Source organism: Mus caroli, chromosome 15 (assembly GCF_900094665.2).
Source record: "Mus caroli chromosome 15, CAROLI_EIJ_v1.1, whole genome shotgun sequence".
Classification (NCBI taxonomy): Eukaryota; Metazoa; Chordata; class Mammalia; order Rodentia; family Muridae; genus Mus; species Mus caroli.
In genome coordinates this window covers 30,393,626-30,406,978 of record NC_034584.1, presented here as the reverse complement: position 1 = coordinate 30,406,978, position 13,353 = coordinate 30,393,626, and the positions used below count along the sequence as shown (strand labels likewise).

Genomic DNA, 13,353 nt, shown 5'->3' with positions numbered 1-13,353 from the left:
AAAAAAAAAAACAAAATAATAGAAAAGATTTGGCTCAAGTCTGGGTGTGTTGGAACATGTCTCCATATAATCTCTGTATTTGGCAAACAAAAGCAGAGGACTGGAAGTTACAGGGCAGCCTGTCTCACCTAGTGAGACCCTATACATATATGCACAAATACATTAACCCAAACTTGCCAAACCTCAATTTGAAAATATATAGAAGGCAACAGATTACATAGTTGGTCTGATTTCTGATATTTTTTTCCTGGAGAAGATGTTATGGTTTCAATTGAAATCCACTCAGTGGGTTCACTGTCTTGCAATTGTTCACTTCAATGACCTCCTGGTCTGGTTCATGGCCTCTGGCTTTTATGATACCATCAATATTGGTAACATATGACCTACAGATATTCACTAATGGGACTGATATTGGGATGGGCCCATTCAAAGACTTGGATCTGAGCCTGAGAAGTATCTGAGGTTCTCCCATACTCAACCCCTCGGTGCTTATACAAAACCATGACATCCAAAGCTAGCTAGCTCTACTGTGCTGTCTAGGCAAGGTGTAGGGCCTGATCTCCCAGGAGGTGCAGCTGGTGAGGGGCAGGGCCAACTCTCCTACTTTCATGACCCTTGGGCCAGGTCTTCTGTCTGCCTCAGGTGGCAGCGAGAGGTGAGGGGGTAGGAGAGTATCTCTCCCTTTTGTATGCCACCACAAGGGAGACTAATGAATGGTAGGACCAGGTCTCCCACACTCATATTCTTGGGATGGGGTTGGGAGGAGGCAGTGCAACTGCAAATCATGAAATATGGAACATTGCAGTTGCTTATGGGACAGGATCAGGCCTCCTGCTCTCATGCCCCCAGGGCCAGCTCTCGCATGATACTTAGGTAAAGAGCAAGGCGAGTACTGCACAGCCATCAGATATTAATATGTTCCCAGGTGACAGCCCTGACCAGAGATATATACCTGGCCTTTGGTGGTAACAGACACATGCTGCTAACAAGGCCATGGACCCAGATATGGGTGCCGGGGGCAGCACAGGCCAGGACCTCACTATGGACCCAGGTGGGATTACTGGCAACTCACTTCAGGCTGTCCCTTGGTACCTTCGAGTCTCCAGTACTGCCTCTCTTCATTGTGCACACACCCTTCTGTTTCTCTTTCTCATCCATTTCTCTATCATTTACTTGCTCCTCATAGAGGTACCCAAGGTCTCCAAGTGCCTGGAGTCATCTCAGGAGTGACCTCAGGAGTTCTATTCCCAGCTTGTGCATTATGGCACCAGGCAAGGTCTGCCCCTACTCATGCCTTCAAGGTGCCCCACTGGTAGGTGTCTCAGGCTAACTCCCTGTCTAGACCCCATGGTGCCAGTCTTGTGGTCATCTCCAGTTCGCTTCTCACCCAGCCCATCCAAGTGGACCCATGCAAGGATACTCTATCTCAGGCTCACTTCCACCAATGGCCCTCAGTTCCAAGTGGGGTTCTTCTAGTCTCCAGCTTGCTCTGAGCTTGTGCTGCACCAGACTCTTAGTCTGATCAGGCTTTCTGTTTTCAGTTGTTCATAGGTTAGAACACTAAGCATAGACACACCCTCTTTCTCTCTGCCACCTACTGACGCACTTGTGACACAGCAGTCATACCTGCTGTGTTTCTAGGGGCAGGCCATGTGATTCTTTATGTACCAAAAGTAGTTCCTTTAAGTCCCTATGAAAGTAGTATCAAGGAGCTAAAGGGATCTGCAACCCTATAGGTGGAACAACAATATGAACTAACCAGTACCCCCGGAACTCGTCTCTCTAGCTGCATATGTATCAGAAGATGGCCTAGTCGGCCATCAGTGGAAAGAGAGGCCCATTGGCCTTGCAAACTTTATATGCCCCAATACAGGGGAACCCCAGGACCAAGAAATGGGAGTGGGTGGGTGGGGGAGTGGGGGCGGGGAGGGTATAGGGGACTTTTGGGATAGCATTGGAAATGTAAATGAAGAAAATACCTAATTAAAAAAAAGAAAGTAGTATTAAGATCAAGAAAGAAAAAGAATGACATCTTAACTGAAGTGGTGACAGCATGGACAGAGGAGACTTTGGAGCAGCAGAGCAGCTGAGGGTGTAGCTCAGAAGAGGAATACTTGTCTACATAAGTAAAGCCCCAGGATCAGTCTCCAGCACCACAAAAAAACACAGCATCATTTCAATAAAGCCAATGTAACTAGTGAGGCTGAGTCAGCCCAGACTTGAATTCAGTTTTTGTTTTCAAGAGGAAAGAAAGAAAAACACTAGGTAAATTCTGAGAATGCCAATGACATCAGCTTTGTTACACCACTTCTCTGAGATTCTTCCTCTCCTCCTTACCAACTGTGTCTCTTTTCCTCTAATTTCCCATCATCCTGATTATAATGTAGCATAACTGAAGGATGGAGCAGACTCACACGTCACAGGGTCACCCTCACTCCCATGGACATGACTTAGAAAGTGTGTCATTCCTGGCATGCTCAAGCAATATTCTCTTCCATCTCATTGCTCCCATCTAGGTCTTTTAATGAGTAAATATAGAATTAGAAAGAAGAGGGAAATGAAATAGAATTATAGATCAATTACTCAAAAACTAGACAACTTTTTCACAGGGGAAAAGATGAAATGTTAAGTCTACTGAGAGAACAAACGAGTGGACTCAGGGAGACTGCATGACACCATCTCCATCAGCAGGGATACAGGACACTTAGCAACCATATCTCATTTTGTTTGTATTCTTCAACACAAACCAGGGGTAATGTATTTAAAGAACCTTCAGGAAGCAGAAGTGCAATGCACAAGCACAGTAAACTCAGAAGAAAAGAGGATTCCTTCAGTCTCACAAGGATCTCTGAAAGAAGATCAAAGCTGGCAACTCACTTAATGGTGAAAAGCCAAGTGGTTCCCTCTGGGCACAGATGAACAAGTGATCCTCTCTTACCACTTCTATTCAAAACTGTGAAAGGTGCTATCTAAGCAAAACACAGACATAAAATGCACTTGAACATTAACTTTAGAATAACTTGTTATCTTCCTATATAACACTTTCCCAACATTCCCATTCTGTTGGAATGATTAAAAACTTACTGATAGAAACAGAACATAGCAAACACTGAGAATTTTTAAAAATAGTGGCTATATATATATAAAATATACATATATATATTTTAGTTTTATGTACACTGGTGCTGTGCTTGTATGTATTATCTGCATGAGGATATTGGATCCCCTGAAACTGGAGTATCAGACAGCTGTAAGCTGTCGTGTGTGCGCTAAGAATTGAACCCAGGCAGGCCCTCTGGAAGAACAGTCAGTGCTCTTAATTGCTGAGCCATCTCACCTGCCCTGATTATATAACCTTAATTATATAATCAGAAAAGCAAAAACAGTAACAAATTATTTAATATGTGATATATTACGGACCAAAGCACTGAATTTCATTTTTCAGTACTTTAGTTCTCAGATAATGGTAAGCTAAGTTGCCATTGATGGTTAGTTGCTGACACTATGTTAGTGATAAGGATAAGGTATATTGACAAAAGAGACTCAAATTTCACACTATCTGAACACATACAAAAACATCTCAGTATGATCTTTAGGCCCAGAGTCCCTGTGTATGTGATAATGAATAACAATAACTTAAATCCTCTCTGTGGCAATGGCAGCCAGCTTCTGCTCTCTGGGATGAAGTCATGAATCTAAAAGCTGGCAATGACATACACAGGTGCTGCAACAGGTTCTACAGAGTAAAACTGCTTCCACTTTGATGCCTGCAAAGAAAGCAGGTCACACCTAGTGCTCCAGACCATAATCCAACTTGTCAGTATTTAATAAGAAAGCCCACTAGAAATAATGAACACCAGAGATCCAGCATATACTGACATAGAAGGACATTTGTACTCTGGGAAGATGACCAAGTCCTTTTCCCCATCTCGGTTCCACTCCAAGTTCATTCTGACCATGTGGAAGACTAGTGTATGACATGCAAGCAGTGGGCAAGAATCCAGCCAGAGGTATGTATGAGTTTTTAAAAAAAAAAAAAAAGGAAAGCAAACCCCTTCAAGATTGCATTCAGATGTGAGCAGAATGGCTGCCAGAAGCCTTTTCATCTTGTCTTCTGGTGGATGCTAAATAAAAAGTAAGATTCCTTGAGCCTATCCCTCCAAGCATGTCTTCACTACAGGAAGATTCTTACACTGAGTAACTCTTGTCCTTATAAAATAAGAGACTAATACACAGAAGAGGGGTGATGGGGAAGAAGGGGGAAGAGGAAAAGGTAGGGAAGGAGGAGAAAAGGAGAAAGGGGAAAGTAAAGGAAAGGGAAGAGGAAGGAAAAAAGGAGGAGGGGAAGAAAGAAGGGAGAAAGGAAAAGGAAGAGTAGGGGGAGACTATAAAGAGGAAGAAGGCCAGGCAGAAGAGGGAAAGGAAGAGCAGGAGGAAGAGGAGTAGAGAGAACTGGATTTTCAAATCAGTACAGAGACAGAACTAGAGAAGGAGCTGAAAACCAAGGAAAAGCAAAGCTTGATAGGCACCAAGGATAAGAAAAGGGTTCTCCTTGGTGAAATTAACAGTTACCAATGCCTTGACCTCAAGCATTTGACCTCCAAGATGATGAGATGAGAAACTGCTGCTGTTTGAAGCTGTCTAGTTTGTAATGTGTTACCAGACGCTCTATGATAGCCTTAAGGTGCAAAATGTGTATCTTTAGTCACATCTGATCCTGTAATAGCTGAAATAATACACACTATAATCAGGTCTCTTTATGGTTATCTAACTGTCCCTACACTAAGAATATGACATAGTACATATTTTTCAAGTTTATTAGGTGACTAGAACTGATAAGTACAGTTGAACTTAATAAGCAAATAGTTAATAAAGACAGGTTCAGTCATAACAAATTTAACACCTTCCTAGGTAGTCACATCATCACCAACATCCAGATATACTCTTGATGTTTATAAAAGATTTTCTATAACGCCAACAAACCATTCTAAAGAAAGTTTTCAAAATTCTAGTGAAATACTTAAAGAACTGAGTTTTTCTCAAGTCTTCAAAGAAAACTAAGATTTTATATAGGGTATATTTGCTAGTATTTAAAATTTTTCTAGCATTCATCGAGTCCTTTTATTTTTTTTATTTTTTTTTTCCCAGACAGGGTTTCTCTGTGCAGCCCTGGCTGTCCTGGAACTCACTCTGTGGACCAGTCTGGTCTTGAACTCAGAAATCTGCCTGCCTCTGCCTCCCAAGTGCTGGGATTAAAGGCATGCGCCACCACTGCCCAGCATGATGAAGAGTGTGTGCACACACACAAACACACACACACACACACACACACACACACACACACACACACACAAAGCCATTCTTGGGCTAAGAGGTATCTGAAAAAACACTTTATAAACATATCAAATGTCTAAAAGAGAATACAGTATGAAAGTTACAACCTAACTAGTTCTTGAGTTCTACAAGTTATTTGTGATGAATACAAGTACAATATATGTGTATATGAATACAAGTGTGAAAAATAAATTCTCAATGCCAAGACAAATGGAAGTATTTATATTATGAATGTGTGTATACATATATACTAAATTATGTGAACAAATATATGTATGTATGTAAGTATGTATGTATGCATGGTCTCCAGGGTCTCAGGTATTTAAACACTTGGTCTCCAGTTGATGGCACCGTTTGGAAGGGACTGGGGTGCAACCTTGATGAAGGAAGTATGTCGCTGAAGGGGGACTTTGAGAATAAAAGTTCTACTACTTCAAGTTCATTCTGTTCTGCTTCATATTTGGAGTTTAAAGTATAGGCTCTTTCATCTGGCCACCACACCTCGCACTTCACAAGTATCTTCACCATGATGGACTCTCATATACGTTATGTAAGCTGCCTTAGCTATGGTGTTTTATCACAGCAACAGCAAATGAGTTAGTAAAAGACACACAGACACTTTAACGTGCAGAAAACTTGATACTGAGGGGACCACTCTATGACAAAGAGTTCTTGCTCTGAAAGTGAGAGGACTTGAGTTTGAATCCCCGGTATAAACATTACACAAATTCAAAGCCAGTCATGGCTGTTCATGCTTCTAACTAACTCTACAACAAGAGTGTGGATAGAATCAGATTCTGAGACACACTGGATAGTCAGCTTGGTCAAAACTTCAAGCTATGGTTCACTGAGACACCTTGTTTCAAGTCAATAAGGTGAAGAATAATAGAGAAAGACACTTTAAAGTCCTTTATGTGCTCCCGTATGCTCACATGCATACAATGCATACATATAGACTATATATACACACACACTAAATAAATGGTGCAAAATTTGCAAACGGTAATCTTTGTGCTTAGATTTAAATATCGAGAAGTTTTATTGGAGTGTGATAACTAGTACCTATACCACTCACTCCAGAGGTGAGAAAGGGACCCGTTACAGGTAGGGACCTGCCCAGGAGATATTATAAAAGACCCAGTCAAAAAGACAACAAAGATGAAGAAGGAGCAAGAAAGAAGTCCTCATCTTTTCACTGGAACATAAATACAACTTAATTCATTGTTATTATTATTACATAAACAAATATCCATAGCCAATATCACTATACAACAAGATATTTTTTAAGTAACTCAAAAATATATACATTAGAACATTTAAGCTGTGTTTTCAGATTTGGGGGCAGAGAAAGAAGTTTAAAAAGAGAAATGGGAGAGAACAAGGAAACCTCACTATCCCGCACTCATTTTCTAAGTGGTTAAAGAGTATTCAATAACTCCAAAGTCCTTTTTATATGCACACCTGGGAAGAATACCAAATCTGTAAATTTGCTCAGCGTTACACTGATGTGGTTTTAAACCAGATGTCTAAATGTTACAGTATGTATATTTTCTTCCTCTCTTCTAAGACAGAAGTAAGTAGGAGGAATATTTGACTTCACTCCACAAGAGACCTATTTAATAGTCTGGCAGTTGTGTAAGTAAAGGTAGCTTGGCTAAGTCAATGTTGACAACATACAGAATGACATGATCCTAATGAGTTGGAAAATATTGGCTCTCGAGAGAATAGACCAGATGCTACTGAGCTGAGAAAGCTACTGTATTATTGAATTTCATTTTTATGAGGTAAAATTTATTATTCAACCATTACAGTATCCCATATGAAGCCTTGCATAAAATACTTTTACAGTTACTTTCTGGAAAGTAGATTTGTGTTCTAACATTAAGACATCACTTAAGGGGGAAATTGTGTATTCATTTGATGATTATCATACAACTTTATAAATCTGTCAATTATTTCCCTACAAATATCAGACCAGAGGAACTAAAAAGTCAACAAAATAACAATCTAAATAGAGAGAAATTAAAAGTTCTTGTTTTCCAAAGCAAACCAAATTTAAATATAACTTTGTATTTTATCTTCTGGAAAAAATTACAAGAGTTAATAGTTCTGTTTTGGTGACTGTCAAAAATATTAACAACAGGGGCTGGAGAAATGGCTCAGTGGTTAACAGCACTGACTCTTGCTCTTCTAGAGACTTTGAGTTGAATTCCCATAACCACATGTTTGCTCACAACCATCTATAATGGAAATCCAATGCCCTCTTTTGGTGTGTCTGAAGACAACTACAGTGTACTCATATAAATAAAATAAAGAAATCATTTAAAAAATATATTGATAACAAACCTACATAAAATAATGATCCCAGAAAAAAATACAAATTAAGCACAAACTTTATAACTCTCATATAGTATTCATAATTTACATTTCAAATGAGTCTTAAGAATTAGACTTTCATTGAATAATTTCTAATGTGTTAGTAGATAATAATCTTTACCTATTAATTCAGGTCTCATACAACAGGAAAGTAATTTAATAATTAGAAAGATCCAAATATCTTACTTCAAAAATGGATTTAGTCAATAGCTATGATGTAATAATTTGGGGGGAGGGAAGAGTACTAAATCACTTTGAGTGTAAATTTTCCCATCTGTAGGTCTATAACCTGGCAACGATATTACTGGAAAGAAGCCAACTGAATTAATGTAAAAGAAATGTCATCCTAAAATAGATGAGCCAACTCAGACTATTCGTGTAGAGTTTATGGTATGCACTCCTAACAAGATGCAGCTCACAAAAGGAAAATGTTCACAGATACATATACAGCATGTAAACAAAGGAAAGGACAGGGTTTCTTCTTGCTATAGTCCTACTGCACTGCCATACCCATGTATATGTGTGTTGTAGCACCCTACTTTGGACTCGGCAAAACTAAGAAAATGTGAAGTGGAAACTTAAGGGTTCTTTGGAAAGTCAATGGATGATGTTTTGCTGGGGCAAACAAATGAAAGAACATGTAGCTGAAGCAGACACAGGAGAAAGTATGTTCTGCTAAAGCAAGTATGTTATCAAAGGTTTCTCTGCTAACAACAGATATGTATTGGGCCGCCCTACACTGCATAGTTGAACTGCATTTGTTGAGACTCCATAAAGAGAACCACTCCAAAAACCTTCTGGTGGTATGTTGCAGTTTCTTGCTACTTCTTCATGCTCGGGCTGATTGGCAGTGATGTCAGCTGGGAAACCCATGTTGAGACAAGACTCATGGAGGACATGTGATGTTTAGAGAATATAAATAGGACTCAAGGGACAGACAGTGATGGAGGCTGAGTTTGGGCTGCTTATAGAGCTAGCTGTGCAATGCTTATGGTTCTCCACTCTTCGCTGAGAGAGGCGCAGCCCAACTTCCGGCGTTCCTCTTGGTCCCTCCTGCTGACTCAAGCCAAGCTGAGGCCTGGCTGTCTTTGCTAGGTTGTGCCACTGTTGCTGATTCATGTTTGCTATCCCGATTTGGACTGCTGGTGTATCTATGAAGTGTTTGTTAATGGATCAAGCTGCCACTGCTAACCTATGAATTGAAATGCCAATTTCCAGACAACACAGATGGGAGTTGCTCCAAAGAACCTTTCTAAAAAGTCTCACTTCTCCCGTATCCTTTCTTCCCACTACCTCTGGTGGGTGGTGGGCTAAAAGGAAGGTAAATGCATTTAAGAACCATCAAGTTACAAATAGGTGTTCCATCCCAGGTTTCTAAGAACTATGTTTGGCAGTTTGAAATCAAGCACATTAAAGAGACCCAATGAAGACTTTTTTTCTCTAAATTCAAACAAAACATAACCTCTTGAATTGTATTCTTATCAGCAACATCACTGTCTTCTATGGTAATTTTCTTGCAGTCCTCTTTCAATTTAACTTTACCTTATCATCCATCTGCTCAACAAAACAACTGAACAAGTAGACTCCAGGTAGAACAGAAACATAGCCTACTTTCCCTCTGAAGCCTTGCAATCTTGAGGATCAGGGTTTTGTTTGGTTGGTTGGTTAGTGGGTTTGGTTTTTGTTTAAGAATGAAAACAGGATTTAAAAGATCAGTTATCACACTCCAGTTAAGTCATCTCTCCTAAGTGTTAATACTTAAAAACAAAAAAAATATCTATATCACAAGACTGCTAGCTAGTTTTCATGTCAACTTGTACCAAGCTAGAGTCATGTGGGTGGAGGAAACCTCAAGTGAGTAAGAAAATGACTCCATCAGATCTTGCCTCCAGGTTTCTGCCTTGACTTCCTTAGACAATGGACTACAAAACTGTGTGAAGAAACAAATCTTGTTGTGCCTAGTTGATTGTGCCACAGTGTTAATCACAGCAATAGGAACCTTAACTAAGATTCTGACCAAGGTAGTCACAAACAAAAATTAACATAAACCTGTATCTTAAAACACTTTTGCTTCTAGCTGTCCACAGTTCAGAATAGAATCATCAACATAGCTTCAATAACCCCATATTCACATACACTCTCATAAGGTCCCATAAATAAATCCATTCAAAAGTAGATAGAAGGTCATGCTATAGTACAACACACCAAAATAATCTCTTATTTCTGTGATACATTATTAACATAACTTAGATTATCAGAGGAAAACTTGTTTTCTTCCTAGAGATGTTTGAATTTTTGATGTTTGAAATAAAACAGAGCTCCACATGTATGGTAACAATACTACCAACAGTTAGGATGAACAGATGAAGACACATGCTGCTGCACACTCTGAGACCAAATGAAAAGCAAACATCCAGTGTTACATTACAGAGACAAGACCTAAGACCTGCAGGTTCTAAGATGAAAAAAAATGGTTTAAATAAACAGGTATGTTTTTTAAGTGCAAAAAAAAAAGGTGTATATATATATATATATATATATATATATATATAAATATATATATATTTTTTTAAAGCTGTGAAATAATTCTATACCAGCAGTGAAATAACTCTCTACCAACATGAGAATTTTTTCAGTTGATTTATCTAATTTTCCACTATATAAAAAATATAAACAATGTATATAAAACTTAACTACTGAATATCTATTTCCTTTTAATAATATAATGATTTGTATCATCTTACAAATTAGTACTGGTCTCTCTTCATTAATTCTCTGAAATTCTCATAATCATAGAATCATGTATATTTAGATATCAATTTGAAAAAAGAACAGCTTTTGTTGAAAATGCTTAATTATGAGAATAGTTTACATATATATGCATATATTTTTAATAGTGTTGTAAACACTGTCTATTTTCCAAAGGGGCATAAAAATCAACACTACACTTTCTAAGTGAGAAGTTATAGAATTCCAAAAGAAGTGCATTAGTTACTATAAAAACTGTTTTCCTTTTCTTTCCTCTGAAGGTAAATTTTCATCTGGACGTGACTGCCATCCTCTTAGTTTCTAAAACTGGAATACTAAACGAGCAACTGTATAAAATTATACCCATATTCCTACCTAAAAGCAGAACATTAATTTTATTTAGCAATAATGTGTAACTTTTACAATTAAAAAGAACAAACCTAACATTTTGCTTAATATATTACAAATGTTTTATTGAATTCTACCTTTTTCAAACTCTTAGTTGTAGTCAGTAAAGTTGACTTTAAAATCCTACTAATAAATTACAACTTATAGTTCATGAATTAGTAAAACTGTAACTTGACAATAAATAAACTTTCCAAAAACTGTGAAATCCCAGTTTCCTCCAGCAGGATAGGACTCTCAGGTGGCCATGCACATACCAAATATGCATGATCTCTACACACACGCACACGCACACATGTATCCAACATGCACGTCTTATAGAACTAAAAGAACTTAATTCGAACTGTTTGCCCTAAAAGATAAGGTGAGCAGTACAGGACCAGAAATGTGTCTAGGTTATTTAAAAAGTTTGGAAGAATAAAAGGTCTAAAATTAATAAAGACCAAGAAGCACAAAAAGTAAATAAAATAAGAATCATATCATTTCTAAATAATAAAAAAGAGATCACTGTACAAGATGTATTGGAAAATATAAGAAAATATTAGAGAAAAGGTCACCATCTGTCATGGTTTAGATATGCTTAGCCCAGGGACTGGCACTATTTGGAAGTGTGGCCTTGTTGGAGCAGGTGTGTCACTGTGGATGTGGGCTTTAAGACCCTCATCTCAGCTGACTGGAAGTTAGTATTCTGCTAGCAGCCTTCAGATGAAGATGTAGAACTCTCAGCTTCTCCTGCACGATGCCTGCCTGGATGCTGCCATGTGATGATAATGGACTGAACCTCTGCACATGTAAGCCAGCCCCAACTGAATGTTGTCCTTATAAGAGTTGCCTTTGTCATGGTGTCTGTACAACCCTAAGACATTATCTGAAAAGTAAAATGAACTCAAAATATCTGAAAGCTATAAGGGAATTGTAGTCAACATTTTATAAAGAGTTTATTTACATAATTCAAAACAAAAAGATCGTATACATTTTAAAAATAAATGACTCAAATGTTTTCAATGGAATATATATAAATAGCAAATACAGTCATAAAAATATTGTCAACAGCATTATCCATGAAACAAAAGAAAATCAAACCCTCAAATTTACCACTTAACAACCACATCGATGGCTAGCAGCATAAAAGTACGGCAAAGTTGTGGAGAGACAGGCACAACATCACACACCGCAAATAAGACTGTAAAGTGGTATAGATATGGAGAAAGTTTGGCAGGTCCTCGAAAGATTAAATACAGTGGGCCTACATGACCTAGCAATTCTACCCTTGAAAGTATTGAGCATTTGGAGAAATGATAGCATGTGTTCACATAAACTATAGCACTAGTCATAACACTTCACAACAGCCAACAAGATTAACAATTACATATCTACCAAATGATGAACGAAATATGAAATACACACACACGCGCGCGCACACACACACACACACGCGCACGCGCACACACAGAGTGCCTTTTATTATTCTATAATAAAAGGCTCCATGCTTGAGTGTGTTCCACAAAGTTTCATTCTGGAGACTGGAAACAATCTCCAGAATGGCAATGTTAAGGTGGTGAAACCACTAAGAAATGGAAATTGGCAGCTAGAGAAATAGCTGAGTGTTGAGAGCACTAGCTGTTCTTGCAGAAGACCCAGGTTCAGTTTCAAGCATCCATCTGGCAGCTCAAACCTACCTCTAACTCTAGCTCCAGGGGATCAAACACCCTTTTCTAGACACCGCAGGTACAGGCACACATATAGTGTACTTAAATACATTTGGGCAAAACACTCATTCACATAAAATAAAAAGATAGGAAAGGGGTGCTGCTGACTTCAGGAGGAGCTGGTTCTTACAAGAACATTTAATATTAACTAAGGCCAAGTGTGCTTGCTCCCTGCTGTACTAGCCATGTTTCCTTCTATGTCTATAGCCTGTGATACCCACTGAAGGGTCCTCAAAAGAGTGAAGTAGAACATGCATTCCACATTGAAACCTCTAGCCAAATTTGTGAACAAAATCTCTTTAACCTATAATGAACCTAAATTAGGTATTTTGTTATAGCAATACAAAATGGATTCAAAAATGACACATTCTATACTACAGGTACTTTGAAAATGTTCTGCTAAAAATTTAGTCACATACAAATACATGTTTTACAGGCTCTATTTATATGAATTGTGTTGGGAATTGGTTCTAATACTTTGTCTTATTTTGGCTCCCAAAAGCCATGCTTCTAGGCTTGAGGGTCCCTGCCCAAAGCTGGCTTCGATTGATAATAAAGAATAGCTATACAGCCAATGGCTGGGCAGGGAGATGGGTTGGGGCTTGACTGGGAAGAAGAAAGATGCAACTTAAGCCCCGCTGGCATGTAAGAATCCAGGAAAGTGGACCTAGGGGCCTCTTCCCCAATTGGGTCTGGGGTAGCAGAGAAGAAATACAGATTTTAAAAGATGTTAACTCCCAATACTGGAAGGGAGTGTTTGCTAGCCTCAGGGAGATTTCGA

General features: G+C 38.6%; 1 protein-coding gene and 1 non-coding gene across 5 annotated transcripts in view; both read right to left on the bottom strand.

The window, feature by feature from the left end:
* The window catches only part of Vps13b (vacuolar protein sorting 13 homolog B), a 543,216-nt gene that overhangs the window by 446,177 nt on the left and 83,686 nt on the right, over nt 1–13,353 (bottom strand). The window lies entirely within an intron of this gene.
* LOC115029476 lies at nt 1,519–1,648 on the bottom strand. The gene has a single exon (XR_003835051.1). It is a non-coding gene; the product is annotated as a small nucleolar RNA SNORA17 (small nucleolar RNA).